Here is a 9131-nt window from a genome sequence, read left to right on the forward strand (position 1 = left end):
ACAACATTCCTGAAATACGCGGGGATACGGAGATAGAGGTCATTGAATATGCAAAGTTTCCATAGTATTTCACATCACACTAGGATAATAAAAATAGTATTAGGTCAATTAGTTGCTTGTATCGATCATATTGATAGTATTGTATCATATCTTACTATCGATTAAGTATGTAAGTATACCGAATAAATCACAATCGATTATTAGATTGCAATAATCGACTATAATGCTTAAAATAAGGAATCAAACTAACAATCAAATGATAGTGATGATGGTAATCAATAAAATCGATTAATCGAATTGTTAATCGATAAAATCGTTATTTGGCAATATCGATTAATAATCGATCCTTGATCGATTATGCGACAACACTACAGCTTAACTGGTAGAAATCCCATTGAAACATGACTGTGTTCATTTTATTTCTCTAAATGGTACCTACGAGTAGTACGCAGGTAATGTACTTATTTTATACCATTTGTTGGCCCCACTCCTTAACTGTTGGACATAATAATTAATAAATAACTTAATGTATCAATGTAGGTATATTAATTAATAATATTTTTTGTTTGCGCAATAATTTATATATATTTCTCATACTAAGTCCTAACAAATGATAGTAGTTAAATTTCTGTTGGTTTTACTCCCAGATTCCATAGAAAAGTGCCCATCATCCTTTCTGACTTCGCCATACCATTTATATGCCCATGTTAACATGGGCTAGTGTCGGCTCATATACCCATTTACCTAACACCCTGTATATTTAAGTATGTTTATATCCGTTGTCTAGTACCCATGCCTATAGTACAAGCTTTGCTTAGTTTGGGACTAGCGGCGCAGTGTAAAAATGTCCAAGGATATTTATTTATTTATTTAGTATTTGTACAGTTTTTTGATTTAATGAAACAACTTAGTCACAAGTCGTCGACATAATAAGGCGTCGCAGTACAGTAATGCCCTAGAAAGGTTTTCAAAGAAACATTAAATTCGATGTAACGGCTTTCGAACTCAAATAATAAAAAGTTTTAATAAGTTTTTAATTATTTTATAATTAACAAAAACAAAATGCATCATGTACTTACGTATTTATTGAATTCAAAGTACCTACCTAATTACAATAAGATAAATCGACTTAAAAGTCTCGATGATTTCATTAAAAAGGAAGTGTATTTTTGTACGGCTAACAATTGGGAAATACATTTTCTTGTTACTGGTATCATTCCCGTATTTAATTTTTGAAAGCCAAATTCAAGCAAAATACGCGTCGATTCGTAGTACCTACTTACTTATGAAATGCATCACTGGTCACTTTCTTTCGTTTTTCTGATGTATTTAGACACCCTTTCACAGCACACACCGTCATAATTAATTAAAATTCGTCGGACGTGTTTACCAATTTTTCACTTTGACAGTTCATGTGACGTTTACGAGGAAGCCGTTCCGGCTCACTAAAATCTGCCTCACCTTTCGTGTACTGACTATCTATCTAGGCTGTGTCCATAGTGACTACGTTTGGTATAATTTAATGTTCAAAAGCTAAGAAATAGCCGCAACGGCAAATAAATTACCATGGAGTTTTCTCTTCGCGTTCAACGAGGCAAAATTATCTCCAATAGTTATCTTTTGGAGGATCTCCTCCCTTTCAATATTGACTAGCGTGTGTATTCGCTACTTGTGAACTTAAATTATTTAGTTAGGATGTTTGCACAGTAAACGTTCAACAACTAATAGAAGATTCTGTAAGTTATTTCGTTTCTTGTCATTGAAAGTAGGTATACATACTAGGTATACACTGTATACGCTGTATAGTATACAGGTATGATAACTAGCGGCCGCCCGCGACTTCGTACGTGTGGATCGCAAAATCCAGTCTTAGTGACCTACGTTCCAAAAAAGAACCCCCATGCAAAATTTGAGACTTGTAGTTTCTGAGATTTCGTGATGAGTGAGTGAGTCAATCAATCGGTGACCTTTCGCTTTTTTAGATACAGATATGAAAAGAATTTTAAAAATGTTTCTATTCAAAGCACATCTATGAGGCACAATCAGTTATTCATCATCTTATATCAAAGTGCTCTTAGCATCAAAGATAAAATCTTAAATGGCGCCCAACATGGTATTATTATAAACAGCCTTTGAACTCGAATTCATTGTCATTTCGCTTAGAAAGCCCGCTAAGCCATAATGAGAACATCATTAAAACTGACTTATTTTGCTGCTTCTTCCAATTCTCTTTTGGGGAAAATGTAAATTTAAGGATCTGTTGTTAAGCTGTATTCGTTATAGTTAGATCGTCACGTTCTTTCTAACTTTTTACCGAAGTTGTTAAACTTCGCGTTACTTCAAGGCTGAACTTTTTTAGATCGAATTGTAAGTATATACATATGTCCTAGACAAACAATGATGGAGAAAATGGAATTACAGACATTGTTGAAATAATTCAAAAGGTCTGTAACTCTTGTATTGAATTTAGTTCGAAATTAGTCCTTTTTATCGTAAATCGTCATTATTTTCACTTTTTAATTTAACCCAGTAGATTTGACTAGAAGCGGCTGTAGTCAATCGAATGGCCACAGCTTAAACAAATTTTGAAACACAATCATGTCATTGTACCGGTCTGTTCCGGTCCGAAAGGGTTAAGACGTAGTTGACTGAACTTGACTGGCGCCTAACATGGTGTTATGTCATGCTTCCAGTGACCCTTCACCTTTGCGGGACGGTTTACTTCTTTTGTTTCACCACTTTAACCCTTCGTGGTAAGATTTTCAGGTTGACCGCAAATAAAATTTAAACATTCAAGGTTGAATGAGTAGGCTCAGAGTAGAAAAAAAAAATTACCTTTCTTATAGTCGTATTTTTGCTTATTCTACCTAGATTTCGAATATTAGATAGGCTAGAAAAGGTCTTAAAATGACTCCTGCAGTTACCTATATGTTTTAGTCTCATTATGATCCAAAAGCTGCTTGGCTGTTCATATTATTTTTCTATTTATTTGCGATTCAAAGTTAAACTAATCAAAACCACCGCCATCTTAATTGGCGCCCAACGTGGTGTTGGGCAAACAGTTCCTTTGAACCCCGCCCGTTGTTTCAGTCGAGGAGGGCCTTTAGTCACCCATTATGAGCAAGGCAACGGAGTAAACCGCGCGTGCTATTAAACTAAATCGGGTAAAATGTAATTCGGCATCAAAATGGCGGCTCTGGGCCGCGTAATGGCAACCTAATGGCTTATGTAATAGTGCTGTAAATAATTTCTGGTGTTAGAACTCGCCCGGATTCCTAGTTTGGGAAATGTGCAGCCGTTAAGAATACGACTTGGAATAAGATGGCGTGTTCAACACAGGTGGCGCTGGCGGCGGATTTGTTGCTTTGAATAATATTTCCACCGCAATAGGGTCTATTTTGTGGTTGCTTGTGTTTTAGCGCTTTGTTTACGGAAGTCATAATGGTGCGTGAAATTGTTATTGTTTAGGTACGTTTATAAACACTTTCTTCTCTGTACCTAAAATAATCATTGGTTCATTGTTTATTTGAAGTTATTTTTGCACAGTTGGTAAGTAGGTACTTTAAAACAAATTGTTTCGTTACAAAACTTTCGAGCCAAATATAGAACGTAACAGAGATCAATAGCACTTGGTCACAATCAGAGGAAAACAAGAGAAAAGAACTAAAAAGTTACTTCAATGCCATTTTTATTTCAAGACTTGGAAAGTTGAAGATCGAAAATATTTGTAATAAAACATTTTTCCGTTCCCCAACTTTCATTGGTTCCTTCAGAAACCCTACAATTAAAATCCCCGATACAAAAAACACAATAAAAATGCCCGAAAAGTGCCATCATCGGAGTCGCGGCTCCAATAAGCAGAATTGAATTTAACGGCGTATTCTCAGATATAACTTGTAGAAAGCCACAATCAAGAGAAAGATGTAGTAGGCTTACGTCCGTATTCACAAACATTACTATGAGATCTCACAGTGCGCGTGGACGCACAGCTCTATGCTTGGTTCGTGACACTCGACACGAATCAGTCACAGAGCTTAATTCAACGCTGTTCGTTCGATTTGCTGCTTCACTTAATCAACCATTATTTGTGAATACGGGCATCAATAACGTGACTATATTTTGCAGTTTGCACTAAAATTGTGACCATTGGCCTTGTTACTATCTAAAACATATACACATTTGTATGTTTGAAAGTCTTTTTCAGTTTTAAGAAATTTTCCATAAGCAAGATTCTTGTATTTTTGACCATAAGTCGTGAAACATTCTGAGCTTTATTATTAGCTATATGTCTAGAAACCACTATCCTCTCTTAGTGAACCTACTGGCCAAGTCTGTTTCTACTGTATAGTTCTAAAGCGAGCCGAGTGGATGAGTTTTCAAAGGAGCCAAAGTCCTTGTAGTAATTGATAGGCCGGCTTGGAACTCTGGGAGATTCATTTTACGTTCCGAGTCCTTTATTTATTTTAAGAGCCGTAGCAGCTCCGTTGGAAATATTACGGGATTAATTAATATAAGACCTGAGCTTCGGACTGTAGAGGTGAAAATAGTTGCCTCAAATTAACTGAGCTCTAACTTGTTTTCAGTTAATAAATGGTAATCAAACTGTTTAGTAGAACTACGAGTACCTAGTTGCCTGTCTCGACTCTGAAGATACGCTTTTAAGCTTTTAATTTTATATTCAATAGACTTTAGAAATTATGATAAACTGGAAAGTCCCTTCTTTGAGAGACGTTTTGACATATCGCCTGAATCGCTTGTATAATCAAATCAATTTAAGTATATATTGCTCTGCTTCGTTGTTGTCCTATTTTATTGACTTATACCTCTTGTGAATCGAACCTATCATATTTTTTTACTTTACCCACCAGACCACAGTAGAGACTGTTGATTGATTGAAATTATGATTTTCTATCAGACTGTAAACAGAAATATCAATACCAATGGGTTGAAAACTTTCCTTGCGCTCTATTTCCCCATCCACCCTACTTCCTTCTATAGCGAGCCGTTCAGATGTCAAATGTGAAACGCCGAGCACACCCTCGCGAAGTTCAGATAAGGCTTCCTTTCAAAATTATTCGGACTCAGTGAGCGTCGAGATAAGGCCCCTCGCCCACGGCGACTTTTGTAGATGCAGTAGTGATTCTGTCGCGCGTTCGCATCGATACAGTTGCAATGCGGTCGCTAACTGTGTGCCCTCGCCCACATAAACATGATTAAGTCGCGAAGCACACGCTATTCAGTAACGGCCTCTCTCTCTCTCCCGTCGTCCGACACATAGTCGCAATGCTGTAGCGCGTTAATAGCGCGTTGGCATCACTTCTCTAGCGCGATACTGTCGTTGGTTTATGAACCGCGCTACAAAATATCGCCGTGGGCGAGGGGCCTAAATGTACCTGCGATTTGTCGGCTTCAAAGGAATAAGTGTCTACGGTGTAATCTGCTTGTTATCGATGGATAGGCTTGAACACCGGCGACATATTTGGAGCGGATTGTGTTCAGATACAGTAAAACCGATCGACTGAAATTTATTAGATTTGCATCAAAGAAAGTGACAGGTAATAGATCCATGATAATACTGAAGAATACATTTCCTTAGCATAGATAAGGGGAGGCAAATGGTGACAATCTCTATTGACAGATTTGTATTATAGTCACTAAGGTCTGTGGCTTGGCTTAAGGACTGTTTTTTAATGCGGAATAAGGCAGGTGTGACCACAATCACACCTGCCTGATGTTTAGTGAGATGCAGTCACGCACGATGGCACCTGCCCTGTTAACGGGACTATTCCCACCACTGCAACTCCTGTGTAGCCAGGTTCTGCAGCTTGACCGCCATAAAAACCCAACCAATGAAGGAAGTTTGTCCCGGGGGAAAAACTGTCATTGGACCCGCAACGAAATTAATCAGAAGAACATAGGAGGAGTTAGAAATTAAGGTTCGACTTCCCTCCATTGCAAAACGGATGACAGGTGACAAACAAAGGTTTGCCCTGCCCTGTTAAATAAATCGATTGATATCGGAATAATTATGTTTTACTAGCTTTCCGCCCGCGGCTTCGCCCGCGTGGAATTTTGTCTGTCACAGAAAAACTTTATCGCGCGCGTCCCTGTTTCAAAAACCGGGATAAAAACTATCCTATGTTCTTTCCCGGGACTCAAACTATCTCTATGCCAAATTTCATCAAAATCGGTTGCGAGGTTTAAGCGGGAAAGCGTAACAGACAGACAGACAGACAGACAGACAGACAGAGTTACTTTCGCATTTATAATATTAGTTGGGATGACGATGTAAAACACAGATGTTTGAGATAAACTAATTAGACTGCAAGGAGTTATTACCCACCGTAAACTAATCATGCCATTAAGTATTCCGTCACGCGGCGTAGTTTGCCAACTTTGGTAACTACCGTGCATCAAAGCACATCAACTCTATCCCTACTAATATTATAAATGCGAAAGTAACTCTGTCTGTGTGGCTTTGACGCCTAAACCACTGAACCGATTTTGATGAAATTTGGCTTAGAGATAGTTTGAGTCTCGGGAAAGGACATAGGATAATTTTTATCCCGGTTTTTGAAACAGGGACGCGTATTATAGATACTACAAGATATTTAAATTACAAAGAAGCTCTATTACTTTCAGAGACTGAAACTCTCCTAAATGAAGCTGTCAAGAGCCGCTCAAAATATCTTCTGACAACTTCATTTGTTACAACAGATCTCATAATGCTCCTAATGACTAGTAAATCGATTAACAATTAGGCCTGCCGTTTATCTAGACCTGATCCCCAGAGATTATGACGTGTCCAATCTATAGGCATTAGGCATCTCCAAGTGGGCCCTCCGGGACCTCCTAAGCCCCATTTGTGATTCACGGTGTGCTCCATGTGCTAATGGGAGATTAATGGGGGATGCGATCAGATTACAATTAGTAAATAATTCCGTACTAGCGTCTGACTGCGGTTTTGATCGCACGAGATTGTAATTGGTGAAGTAATTGGGAATTTGACGCTAATTACCAATAATTGCAATGGAAAATATTGCTCGTAAACGGGACTATTCCCACCTCTCGTTCCCACCGCTGCAACTCATGTGTAGCCATGTTCCTGGCTAAAAAATTAATTAGTTTTCCTATGAAAAATATAAAAAATCAAATAATTAACCAAATAGTGACGCCTTCTGCTTAGATTTCCCTATCCCTATGGGAGCTATCTAAAAAGAGGATCGCGTTTTGACGGTTCCAAACCAATGTAACGTCAATTGATTGTCATTGGTGGTGTCAAATCAAAACAAACTTTCTTTAAATCGTGTCTTTTCTCATCAAATGTTCTCACACATGCTTCATAGCTTATGAATAGCCATATTATTTCAAATATCTTTCATGTTGTGAGGTCCGTTTAAACTTATGACAACTGACCCGCGTCCGGAAATCCCAGGCCATGTTCCTTCCACTCGACAGCCTTCAAGCTCTGCGGGGTTACTCCGAAAAACGTCCGAAGTTTCGAATGTTGCCATCTCTTTCACGCAAAGGGATATGTCAGCACGAGTGACGGTGACAGATAGACCAGATACTACGTAAAGGGTTTCAGAGTAGCCCTGCTGGTGTAGTGGATCTCATTATACGGGTCCACCAAGGGAAACCACTAAGCACGGTCCGGGTACTTATAGGGTTCGGTTCTGAGCCCCCTCACTTGAATGGTGACTTGACTCAACTAAAGGATTGTGAGGGTGTTCTGCATCAGTTATTTTGTTCGAACATCTATTGTCCGTTCAGATATGAGGAGTTTTTATTATTCGATATTGTACTAACACACAGAGGAACTTCTGAAGTTAGGAACCGTTAAAAGATGCGTTGTCAAAGTGTATTATTTTTATCTATTACGTTTTCACACCTAACTCAGTAACCCAATTTTGATATAGTTTATGTAGAAATAGATTCGACCTTGGAAAAGGATCTAGACTGTTTTCAGGTAATTTAGATTTCACAACTGTGTTTGATCTTGTGGTGTAGACAAATCCTTTATTTGACAGGTAGTGACCATACTTCCTGTTACTTAGTTGCGTGTTTTAAAATTATTACTAATGTACAAATGCTATGTAGGTAGTCAGACATTTTCCATACAGTCGCAAGAAATCTTACCACTAAACGTAGGGTCGTTTATTCGATTATCAGCCTGTCCCGCTGTCAAGACGCCGAATTTATTTGCCCGTAAAGATAGCGATCGGAGCGCCTGCAGTAATGTTAGCAGCAAAACTGTTGTCGAGAGAAACAAACTGAAACCGAAGGTCAGTGACTTGCATGATGTATATTATAAGGGGTTCTAGGAACGGTCGCGGGTTTTGATAGGATGTGGGACGGGGTGGAAGGGATCAATCGGCTGAATTTTGCTTTACTTAGTCTAATACAACAAATCAATAAGAGGAGCTCCTGTAGAAATAATTACGGCAAATTTTTGAGGGTTACCGAACAAGGGCTGGGAATTTTCTGTTGATCGATTTAGTTATAGGCAGCGATTAAGTAGTCAAAAACATATTACCAAAATGTATGAGGATTAATTTGACGACTTGCTTCTATAACATAATACCAAAACATTCTTCAACCTCATATTGTATTAATTTCATAGATAGTTATGTACTTATTTTTGATGAAGAGGAATTTGGAACTTACTACAGTTTTCTTATAAAGCTATGTGTTCAAAGTAGTTGTCTGACAGATTAATAGCAAATGCACCTGAAATATCGACGTGAAATAACCTTTCCTGGAGCTACAAGCCGGTCTGTCTCGGTACAAATAGTTCGTTTCAAAAGGCATTACTCATTCTTAGCTCAGGCGAGAACAATGCCGAATAAACTGTAGAGCTGTAGTCATAAAGCTAAGTCCATTGGTAGCGCATGAATTCAAATTCTCTTTAAGAATTTAGGCTCTTTTCGAAGAACATGCAACTCCCAAATATAGCAGGTCCCTAATGTAGCAGGTCGAGCTACTATTTCGGGACAGTATTTCAGTTGCTTCTGAGTAGAATTGGTAACAGAAACTTAGCCACATTTGTCGTCAGTCTTTTATTATTATAAAGGAGTTTCGATAATACTTTATTGTGGTGGTTGATGTTTTATTTAGCTGGTTAATGTTCT

Source organism: Ostrinia furnacalis, unplaced genomic scaffold (genome assembly GCF_004193835.3).
Source record: "Ostrinia furnacalis isolate ACB-3 unplaced genomic scaffold, ASM419383v2 OfSCF7680, whole genome shotgun sequence".
Taxonomy (NCBI): Eukaryota; Metazoa; Arthropoda; class Insecta; order Lepidoptera; family Crambidae; genus Ostrinia; species Ostrinia furnacalis.